Raw genomic sequence first — 11,195 nt, 5'->3', positions numbered from 1 at the left:
GGGATGCAAACAATGAGTGTGTTTGAGGCTCAAGCCAAAAAGGAGTCTAGCCCCCTCCTCACAGAACCAACACAGGTTGTCTCCAAATGCAGCTGCAGCTCTGATGCAGGCAAGCACTGGGAGTCAGTTTTTGAGCAAGATGGCTGTCCATCTTTATATCCTTTGCTGAAAATATGTGAACTTAAAAGCATAGTCCGTTTCAGTTCTGAAGCTAGAAAGATTTCCCACAGTGCACACCAGGAGGATCCATGAGATGAGACCAGGCCAGGCTTTCTGCTTGGATGCAATTGTCATCAGCACCTCAGGAACAGCAGGACTACTCAGAATTGGGGGTGGAGGTATGAACCTGTGCAAAGGAGATGCTGACAGGTATCAGACTGATCCCTGGCACAGCCCTGCCTCCCTCCAGCTCAGCTTCCTTCATGCCTCTCAGCCCCGCTGGTGACCAGCTTCTTTCCCATCTTACCCATCAGCAAGCTCAAGATAGCTCTATGGGAGCCTCAATAATTAACACCATTAAATGGAGATAAGCTTTTAATATACTGTACTAAGACTAAATAAATAAAATGCAAACTGGCAGGAAGCCCCCCCCCAGTCCTGGCTCTTTCAGCGGTGGTTTCCAGTTGCTGCACGTGCAGGTACAGCCTCAGATGAGCCAGTTCTGGTCAGAGGTGGCTCTAGATCCCTGCCCTACAGGAAGCCTGTGACAGGCTCTCACCTGGAGCAGCTTACCTCCTCTCCCCTCTCCTCAGTCTCCCAAAGGCTGCTCCTGCTCCTTGAGGCCCTGCTGGGTGCCAGTGGTACCTAGGAGTACAAGAGAGCACGGGCACTTTCTAGTTTTTGGGTATTCAACCCTGCAGCCTTCATAGCATTTTAACATTGTTTTCTGGAGTCTCTCTTAGCATTTACGTTGCAGCAGCAGTCCGAGGCAGCCCCAGGAAGACAGGGGTGCCCTGCTTGCATATGTACATTATATACCTGTTCGTTGCTGCCACCTCAGTGCCGTGTGCCCTGGCCTCAGCAGCGCTGACTGGCAGTCTCCTGAGGTGCTTGGGCTGGAGGAGGAGAGGGCCCCTTGCAGCCCCCAGGGGTGGCCGATGTCCAGCCGGGGCATGGAGGAAGCAGGCAGGCAGGCTGTCGGGACCACTGCAGCCTTCCACTTTCCTCCTGGCCAGTCTGGAGCCCCGTCTTTCGCTCAGCTTCAGCTGCTGCCACGCTGGGTGCTTTGCCATGCCCAGAACTCTGCATGGCCCTTTGCCCCATGTGCTGCAGCTTGCCTTGTGCTTCAGCTGTGAACCCCCTTCCTCCTGGATGTCCCATTTCTTTGCCTTGCTCCAAGCCTGCAGCTCGGCCCTTCCCCCACTCCAGCGGTCTGCCCGAGCCTGGGGGAGGGGAGCGGGGGAATGAGCAGGTGGTGGTGGGGGGAGGTGAAACCTGTGGAGGGTGGAGGGCAGCAGGTCCAGGGCAGCTGTAAGGGAGGGGAAGGGGCTGGGGTGTTCCCAGGGACCCCTGGCTGCACTGTGGGGTGGGGTCCTGGGAGGAGAGGGGCCGGAGAGCTGGTTGGAAGAAGTGGGAACACAGAGAAGCATTGCCAGGGAGAGCAAAGCAGGCAGGCTCTTAAGCCCATTGCCCGGTGGGGACAGGGGCAGGAGGGCTTTGGCAATGGATGCTGGGGGCTTCCCTGGGCTACCTGCCTGCATGGGGGCAGGGAGGGGGGGCAATCAGGCTGGCTGGTCTCTGGGCTGGGCAGGTGCAAGTTTTCAGGCTGTCTGTGACAAGGATGAGGGGGGCAGAGCCCCTGGGGCGTAGCAGAGGAGCCCTTGGGGGCAAAGGGGGAGGAGGAGGGGGAGCTAGAGCATGTGTGGGGGTGGACTGGAGCCCCTGGGTGCAGGGCGGGGGCAAAGCCCTTGGGAGCAGCAAGGGGCTCCAGAAAGGGGGGGAAATAGAGCATGGGGGGGCAGAGCCTTTGGGGGCAAGGAGGGGGAAGAAGGGAGCCCCTGGGGTAACAGGGAAATGAGGAGAAGGAGCAGAGCCCCTGAGGGCAGGGAGGGACTACAGCATATGGGGGGAAGAGCCCCTGGGTGTACGGGGGGGGGCTCGTGGGGGGCTAGAGCATGTGGGGGGGGCTGTGCCGGACGGTCCGCGGGGAGCGGCGGGTGTGCGGGGGGCGAGTCGAGGGGGGGGGGCAGGGCCGCGCCGTGCGTGGGGTGCGCGTGCCAGGGAGGGGCGGCGGCGCAGGCCGCGTCGCGGGTGGGGGCCGTGGGCAGGAGGGGCCGCAGGCGGCACGGGCTCGGCCCGCGGATCCCGGTGGAGCGCCTGGGGGTGGGTGCGGGCGGGCCGCGGAGTGCCCGGGGGGGGGGGGCGGGGGTGCTAAGCCCGGGGAGGATGGGGGGCGTCTCGGGGCGGGGGCGTGGTGCGAGGGGGGGGCCGGGGCGAGGAGAGGGGGGATCTCGGGCGGGGGCGTGGTGCGAGCGGGGGGGGGGGCGTCCCGGGGAGAGGAGCTGGGGGGCCCGGGGGGGGGGCGTGGTGCAACGGGGGGGCGCGGGGGCGTCCCGGGGAGAGGAGCTGGGGGTCCCGGGGCGGGGGCGTGGTGCGATGGGGGGGGCGCGGGGGCGTCCCGGGGAGAGGAGCTGGGGGCGCGGCGGGGCGGGGGGTTGCTGGGGATCCCGGGGCGGGGCAAGGGCTGCCGGGGGTCCCGGGGCGGGGCGGGGCGACCCGGGGGTCCGGGCGGCGCAGCCCATCCCGGGGGCGGTGCCGCGTCCCGGGCCCCGCGAAGCCCCGCCCGGCCGCGCTGTCACTCACCGCCCCGGGGAGACGCGGAGCTCCGGGAGGCGGCGGCCGGACCGCACCGCACCGCGCCGCGCCGGGCCCGCGCCAGTGGCGCAGGTAGGGCCGGGCCGGGATCCACCCCCGGTGCTGCGCGGGGCGGCGGGGCCGGGCAGGGCCGCCCCGTCACAGCCCGAGGGGCCCCCGGGGGTGGCGGCGCGGGGCCCGGTGCCGGTGGCGCGGCGGCCCCGCTTCGCGCGTAGCGGGCAGCCTGCGGCGAGGGCACGGGGCGGGGCGAGGCTCCGCGCACACCCCCGCATGGGGCCCTGCCCGCCGGGGGCTCCCGCTCCCACTCCCGCTCCGCTCCGCCGCCATGTTTTCCAGGCCGCCCCGCGGGCCCCGCGCCGCGCTCCGTTCCGGGCCGCGCGCTCCGCTCCTCGTTTTCCAGGCTGCCGCGCGCAGGCGAGTCTCGCGAGTCCGAGCCCCGCCGCAGCCAATGGGGAGCCGCCCCCTGCTCGCCGCAGCCAATGGGGAGCCGCCCCCGCCCCCCCGCGGGCTGCAGCGCGCTGAGGGCTCCGAGCGGCGCCTCCATTTAAAGGGGCCGCGACCCTCCTCGGCGCCGGGGCGAGCGGGCGGCGCCGGGAGCCAGGTGCGGGCCGGGCCGGGCCAGGCGGGCCCCGTGAGCTGCGGGCCGAGGGGGGCGGGGCCGGCCGCGGCGCCCGCCGCTGCGCTCCTGGGAGGGGGGCGGGGCCGGCCCCGTGTGCGAGGGGCGGGGCAGGCGCGGTGGCCCCACGCGGGGCGGGGCGAGCGCCCCCTGGGGGCGGGACGCTGCGCCACTGGGGGGGCGGGCCCCGCAAGGGCGGGGCGGGGCGGGGGTGCGGGTGCGGGTGGGGGGGGCACCCGTGGGTCGTGCGTGGCGGGGGCGGAGCTGGCACGTGCCTGCGGGGTGTGGGGCGCTGCCGGGCCGCGCGTGGGCCGGTCCCGTGGGGGGGGGGCTGCGGGTGCCCGCGGTTGCCGGGCTCCCCGCTGCGGCCGCGCTCGGGGCGGCGGGGCCGGGCCTCGCGCGTCCCGGCTCCCACGTGACGCCCGCGCGGAGGCGCGGCCGCCTCGATATAGCGCGCAGCGCGCGCCGCCCCCGCGCGGCCGGGCAGGGGTGGGGCAGGCCAGGCCAGGCCGTGCGGGCGCTGCGGGGGGCGGGGCCCGGGCCCTGCCCCGCCCCGCCCCGCCCCGCCGCTGCCCGGCGCGGGCCTGATCCTGGAGCTCCGGGCAGAGTTGGGCCACGTGCGCCCTGCAGGCCCCTCCCAGCCCAGGGGCTTGGGTGCGGGGCTAGAAGCAGCTGTTGTGGCTGCAGCGGCCTCAGGTCCCGTCCGCGCCGAGGCATGGGAGCGCTGGAATGGGCTGTCTGCCGGTTGCAGCGCCGCGGTGGAGATGTCCAGCCAAGCGGCGCGCTACCTGCAGCGCTGACTCGCCCAGGCGGGGACAGGCGGTGGCTGTGGAGCTGAGCCTTGCCTGCTCCCTTGCTGCCTGTGCTGGTGAAGGGCCCTGGTGGCTGCAGAGGAGGCGTCTGCCCGTGCTGGGCGCTGGGGGCATGCACGTGGCCGGGCAGCTAGTGCTGCCTGCGGTGCTGGCCAGGCTCTCGGAGACCTGCCTGTGCAGGATTCTTGCCTGTGGTGCTGGCTCCCACGAGGACCAGGAATCGCTTATTGCTGTCTGGGGTCAGAAAGCCTGAAGGGCTTCCAGATGTCCAGCTGCTAGGCCAGCTCAGGAGCCTCACAGCAGCAGCCTGGCTCTCAGAATAAGGCGAGGCCCTTGGCACCTGCTTTGGCACTCTAGTCTGTCCAGGACTTGGACCTACTCCTTTTCCAGCAGGTGCTGTGGCACCCTGGGAGCACTGAGTGTCTCAATACTTGGGGTGCTCTGCACCCCTCAGCCTGGTACTTGTGCCCTGCATGTGTCTTTGGTGAGGGGATGATGACGCTGTTTTGGAAGGTAGCAGGAGCCTTGGCATGTCGTGGAAGAAGTACTGTTTGCTTTGTGAGTGGGGCTTCAGGCAGGAAAGGCCCTGGTTTGTGGACAGGAAGCTGCACAGCAGCAGAATGATTTACTGCCTGCCTTGATCTCTGGTCAGTCCTTGAGACATGTTTCTGGGAGCTAGGCTCTACTCTTGGGTTGAGATCCTGGATGTCCTGCATCGTTGCTCTGGGCTGCTGCACGTGCATAAAGGAAGCACATTGTACATTGAATAGACCAGGCTCTGTCTTCCTCGCTTCTCCCCTTGAACTCTGAGACGCAAAGCCCTGAGTCCATCACAACCGGGCGAGGAGTAGTGCTGGTCACCCAGTGAGCTGTGCTGGCAGAAGGCCGTTGCAGTTGAGCGGTTCCTGCCTTGGGCAGGGGGTTGGACTAGCTGACCTCAGGAAGTCCCTGCCAGCCCACTTCTCTCTATAACTATGGTATATAATCACATACCTTCTTTGTAGTGGGTCTCCAGGGTTTAGCAGCTGCTAGGGCAGGAGCGAGAGAGATCCTGGCCTTGGGACAACTATGCAGACCCCATGAACTAGAGCAGGGGTGGCCAAGCCATTGCAGGGGCAGCTTCTGTGTGTGGCATGGAGCAGGTCAGGAAGGAGACTGGCAGCACAGCAGCAGATAGGGCAGAAAGCGGAACAGCAGAGGAAAGGGGTCAGAGTGGCACACGGGGAGGCTGTTGGGCTAATTTGCAGTCCCCCTTTCAAAAAGGGTGGTCCCCACTGAACCAGAGGACCAATTTCTAGGTTCAAAGATGGAACAGAGCAGCTTGCTCACCTGACCAAGCCCTCTGTAATGCCGGCCAGAGCATTTCACCTGTGGCTCCTGCTAGAGGAAGTTTTGGAGAAAGGCACCCAGCACTGGCACAGGCTCGGAGATGGCAAATCCCCCCACATTCCTGTCAGTTTTTTCAGTGGTTAATTACCTGCTGTTAGAAATCTGCATTATTTCTGCTATGAATATGTCTAGCTACAATATTTCTAGGTCACAGTTTCTAATGGTAGAAGTCAGGCTGCAGATTAGCCCCTTATCCTTCCTGAGTGCCCCTCCAGTCCCTTTCCTCTACCCAACATGATGCTCTGCTTTCCACCTCCTGCACAGCTGCCACTTTGGTGCAGGTCCCCTCCCCGATCTGCTGTATGCCTCTCACAGAGGCTGCCTGTGCCACAGGCTGGCCACCCTTGGTCTGCAAGGTGCCACCTTACTCTGTCTTCATAATCTGTTGGCTATCTACAGTGCCCTTTCCTCAACTTTTGCAGTCTCACTGCTTTCCAAGTGCAGTCTCCCATCCTGTGAGCATGACATCCGTTCATTCATCCTAGATGGAAAACCATACATTTGGCATTACATTTTGAGTAGTTTGCTTGCACCCATGATCCAGATCGCTCTAACAGTCCTCTATCTCTCCTCCATATTTTCTACTGACCCAATATATCTGTCCTCTGCAAACTTTATTAGTAGCAATAATTGAACTAAAACTCTTTAAGCAAAGGGCATTAACCCAGGCCTGGGAGGCAGACTACAAGGTACTTCCCTAATGCTCATTGTGGAGAAGGACCTGAGGTGATAGGGAGCATCATCAAAGGTTACAGCATCATCTCTTCATATTGCCAAGGAGCGGTTGTGTAGCCCCAGTGGCTATGGATTTGGTGTTCTGCAGGCACCGAGCTGGGGTTGCAGTCCTCCCAGGTGTAATGCAGACTTGGGGCTCTAAAGGAGTAGCATTTGAGGGGGAAATTTTCTTTCATTTCTCTGGAAATGTCCTAGTATTTCAAGTTTAACGCTGTTTTTCCAGAGAGCTGCTTGGCCAATTCTTATGAAACTCTTGGGTGCAAGTTCTCTGGACCACCGATTTTAAAAAATGTTTATCTTTAGCACAATGGAGGCCAACCTTTTTCTCAGATGTGCCACAAGTTAAGCCCTGAACCTTCCCCGAGTGCCATGCCAGTCCCCTTCCCCTGCCTGGTCTGCTGTTTTGTTTTTTGCACCCTTTCCTGATTCCCTGTCTGATCTGTTACTTTGCCTTCTGCTCCCTACACTGTCTGGCACTGGGCTGCCTGCCCCTCCCTAAGGTACAGCGTGCCACATGCAGAGGCTGCCCATGCCACTTGTGGCCCTCGTGCTGCAGATTGGCCACCCCTGCATTAGTGGATGATGTTTACTGTTTCCTTAATTCTGATGCATCCTGTTGGTGAGAAAGGTGAGGAGTCTGCAGCCCAGCCTAGATTTCAGGGCTCTGAATCAGTAGGACAGTTACCCAAGGGGCCCTCAACCTCTGGCAGAGGAATGATCTGATGATGTTTCATAGTTGGTAGGGTCAGAAGGAACCTGAGGAGATCAACCAGTCCAACCCCCTGCTGTGGCAGGAAAGAGTACTCTGGATCCTGCACTTGCAGTGCTTGGGGAGGCCATCTGATTTGTCATAGCAGAGCACTAACCCCCTTTGTGGGCTGGCATGTTCAGTGCTCTATATCCTCATTAGCTGCTGGATAATATCTGTGGGCTCCCAGTCTTTGCAGGTGGGCCACCTGTTTGCTCAGCCAGCTCAGCTACGTCACGAGTGACACTGCTCCAGGTGGCATGGCAGAGCAGAGGATGTATCCTGTGGGCTTATAGGGTCAGTGGGGTTTTTATAAACTACCCAGTGTCCCAGCCCAAAAACAATCAGGGCACTGGGAGCCATGGCAGATATATCTCATCTCAAAGCCTCCCTGGCCTAGGGCAGGATCCAAGATATTACATTACATGCCTGGCAGAAAAAATGAGCATGTCCTGGTACGTGAGGGCAAGAGCTCTGCTGTGTTGCAGACAGCCACAGGTATTCCTCCCAGAACAGCACTCAGAACCAGAAAGCAATGCTCTGCCCTGGTGGTTCTCAATTGGGGTGCTGTGATTCTTCTTAGGGTACCATAGGGTGCCATGTGGTCTTGGCATTGAGGTCTGGAAACACCTGCCTACACACAATTCAAAAGATAAACCCAGAGATCTCAAATAGGAACCCATCGTGTCAAAAACATTCTGAACTGTTGTAGCCTGAGTTCTTTGCAACAAAATAATTGCTCCAATGTTTCCGTTGTCAAAAATGAGTGAAAGCTCAAAGTTAACATTTGGGGGGGCAGCCGTGGGGGGTGCCCAGAGTCTAGAAATGTTGAAACCACTGTTCTAACCCATCCTGGGAATCCTGTCCCTGGCAGCCTGGCTGCAGACAGGCAGACATCTGTAGACATCTGTCTCTGTTGGACAGCTTGTGTCCTGATCTCTTGAAGGCTGGCTACATTAAGGACCTGCAGCTCCAAGTGGGAAAGGTTTGCGGCAAAATTCAGAGAGACCCTTTACATACAAACTGCTCGATGGCTTCACCTGCCTGAGTCCAACCTACAGAACCAACTCTATCCAGGGACATTGGGCATCCATTGTAATCTTTTGTGAATTTGTAAAAGGCAGACTCTGTCTGTCTCTGTGGCCCTTTGTCATCAGGCTTATGCAGGGCTTAAACACCCATGTCCACTAAAATACCCCTGTGTCACATGGTATTGACACAGTCCTGCCAAATGTGCTGAAGGGGAGCAGGGCTAATCTTGTAGTGGGAGCAACATGCTCCAGCAGCTGGTCCACTTTGTGCCACGTCTTACAAGGATGCTGTGCGGCTCTCAACCCCTGGGTTCTTCTCATGGTGGTGGCAGTGCAGAGCCACTTAATGGACCAGTCATCCTGCCAGTTACCTTTGCTGACCATAGGCCCGTCTCAGTGAATCTGCTTTCCACGTTCTAAAAACCTTGGGCTTTGTCTAGAACAACTGAAGCCTGAGAAAGTTCATGTAACACTCATTCCTTTTGATGCCAGTACACAGGTCACTGCTATGGCGTAGAGCCTGTCTGCATGGGTGTCTCGTGTTTTATGTTGCTGTGTCCTGACTGCTTAAAACGAGAAGGTTGTGTTAAGGCAGACTCAGTCTGAAGCCAGGTGCCTCTTGCTGCCTTGGGGGTGATTCTGCAGCGGACAGCAGCAAGGCTGGCATGCTGTCCTCCCTCCAGGCATCCGCATGGGATTATTGCTTGAGTTCTCGTGGAGGGAGTCCCCACTGGCATTTTGTGCTGCAGAACATGCTTCTATATCTAGGAAGATCAAACTAGCCATCAAATGAGGCCTTGGCCAGCAAAAAAAATAAAAGGGGTGTGTATGTGCAGATGCGTATATGTCTGTGTGTGCATGTGCCCCCCTCTCTGGGCTTGCACATAGCACCTGCTGATGTGCCTGAGCTGGAAATGTGTCTTCGTGTTTTGCTGCATACATCAAATAAACCCTTTCCTTATTCGTGTGGTTGGGGCTGGACTTGTTGCTGCTCACTGCCATGATGCTCTAGCTTCATGTTTCCCTAGAGTGGGAGTCCTGATAGGGAGTATTTTTAGGGGTTGAAAAATTGTTCCTCTTCTTGGGAGCAGTGTCTCGGCACAATTCATGCCTCGTGACAGCTCTGCAGCTTTTCTCTGTTGAAAAATTTTTCTCCTGCCCTCTGTTCCTCTCCGTGCCCTGCTGAAGCACATTTGAGATGGTACCTCCAGCTAGGACCTACCTCCTGCTGACGTGAGTTCCGCGGGTCAGCGCTACAGACTGCAGGGATTTCCTGTGTTGTTCCAGCTAAGCCTAGTTTTGATTCTGGCAGCAGGGTGGGGAAAAGTGGCTGCTCAGTTCTCGCCATGACCTTTATCATCTTGCATGGCAACTTTCTTCAGCAGAGAGTTATTTTGTGGTTTCTTGTTGCCCCAATTTATTTTCTCTTATGGAACTGAGATTTGTGTGACTAGTAACATACCTTGTTCATTTGACAGGGTCACCTACCCTCCACATAAAACAAGTCTCTAGAGGAGTTCAAAATGGGCTCCATGCCCTTCCAACTGTGAGAATGAAACATTGGCATCTGCACAACTGACCTGTGTGACAAGTACCAGCTCTAACGGAGGTCACCAGAATAAACTAGCCCCCATTCTTTGCTCTTATGCACAGTAACTGTAGGGACCATGCTGCCAGAAGAGCTGTGGAACAGGGTGAAGGTTGCTGTGTTGGTTACCAGGAGCTTGTAGCTGCTTCTACAGGAGGCAAGTCTGGAAAGAAAGAGCTGCCTTGTCTCTGCTGTCGTCTTGTGCAGTCTGGTGATGGAGCTTTTACAGCTTCCCTTAAGGAGATACTGTGGAAAACAGATTTTTTTTGCCTTTTTTAAAAGAAGCAGAATAGGAGATAGGGTGCCTGTCCGTGAAGTGCTGAGACCAGGAGCTCCTCTTCCTTGCAGCATGTGACCAAAGGGGTGCCTGATGATATCCAAAGGTGGGAAATTGAAAACTTCAGAGGAAAAAGGCTTCTTCCTGCCATGTGATTGCCTGTGAAGCCCATTGCCACAGTGTGGTACTCAGGCTTAGCACTTGGCAGGCTCTGGGAAGGATCTAGCTCAGGGGTGGGCAGTTATTTCAGGCGGAGGGCCGTTTACTGAGTTTTGGCAAGCCATCGAGGGCTGCATGACGGGCACCCAAGGGCAGATAAATATTAATTTTCTAGAGTTTTTAGGGGTCCTGCGGGGCGGATAGAATGGCTTGGCAGGCCACATTTTGCCTACCCCTGGTCTAGCTAGTTATCTAGCTGAGAAAGGTGTTCAGAGTGTGGCATACGTGTGCTGGAAGGGTCATGGCCAGCTTCTCTGCCTGTTGCAACTGGAACACTCCTTCCCAGGGAGCCAGCAGGACCCATGCCTGCTGCTGTGGTTTCCCACACCTTCCTCTGAAGCATCCAGTGTGGGCTGCTGCTGCAGACAGGGGTATGCTCAGCGGTCCTGCCCAGGTCCTGCTGGCTGTGCCCCATTCCTGCCCCTGCTGCGCACTGGCTCCCTGATGCAGCTGCTGGGTGTGGTTTGGTGACCTGAGATGTGTGCCACATGCCTTCAGCTCTCAACGCTCCCTTGGATTTGGCCACTCCAGCCCTTTAACGGCTCTTTGACCTCCACCCTTCGATCTCTCTGCCAGCAAGGCACCAGCACAACCCAGGGTCAGCAGAATTAGCAGGTTGCCTTTTCCCTGAGCAAGGCCATGCAATCCCAGATTACACTGACCATTTCTCTTGATGTTGCATTGCAGACTGGTGCCTGCTTTGCTGTCTGCTTTTCCTCCCCACAGCCTCCCCACCCCTTAGCTCTCTCCCTGCCAGGGTTTTTCAGGGTATTTCTTCCTGATTCAAATCTATGCTTTTGTTTCCTTTTGTCAGTAGCTTGTATGTGCTACCTTCCTGCCCTTAATTGCTGGTGCCCCGCCCCTGCAGACTGACACACCCCAAGTTTCTTGCAGGGGGGTATGAAACCTTGTCTCCCTGAGACATTCAACTCTTGGCCCTTGGGGATAGTCTGTATCAGAGGTGCA

The 11,195-nt window shown here is 58.9% G+C and overlaps 1 protein-coding gene across 6 annotated transcripts in view; it reads left to right on the top strand.

Moving 5' to 3' along the window:
- The first annotated feature begins 2,297 nt into the window (after positions 1-2,297).
- Positions 2,298-11,195, top strand: part of ZMYM3 (zinc finger MYM-type containing 3) — a 32,189-nt gene continuing 23,291 nt past the window's right edge. For 3 of the 6 annotated variants that reach the window (XM_059732964.1, XM_059732963.1, XM_059732959.1), the window contains exon 1: positions 2,804-2,886. The gene's annotated coding sequence lies outside the window, so the exon portion shown is untranslated. Of the gene's footprint in view, positions 2,323-2,803; positions 2,887-3,328; positions 3,416-4,191; positions 10,117-11,195 lie in introns of those variants that run through there. The other 3 variants (XM_059732962.1, XM_059732960.1, XM_059732961.1) reach the window with 3 other exon arrangements.

Source organism: Alligator mississippiensis, chromosome 8 (genome assembly GCF_030867095.1).
Source record: "Alligator mississippiensis isolate rAllMis1 chromosome 8, rAllMis1, whole genome shotgun sequence".
Classification (NCBI taxonomy): domain Eukaryota; kingdom Metazoa; phylum Chordata; order Crocodylia; family Alligatoridae; genus Alligator; species Alligator mississippiensis.
The sequence above is the reverse complement of the archived record's forward strand: the minus strand, read 5'-3'. Positions and strand labels throughout refer to the sequence as shown.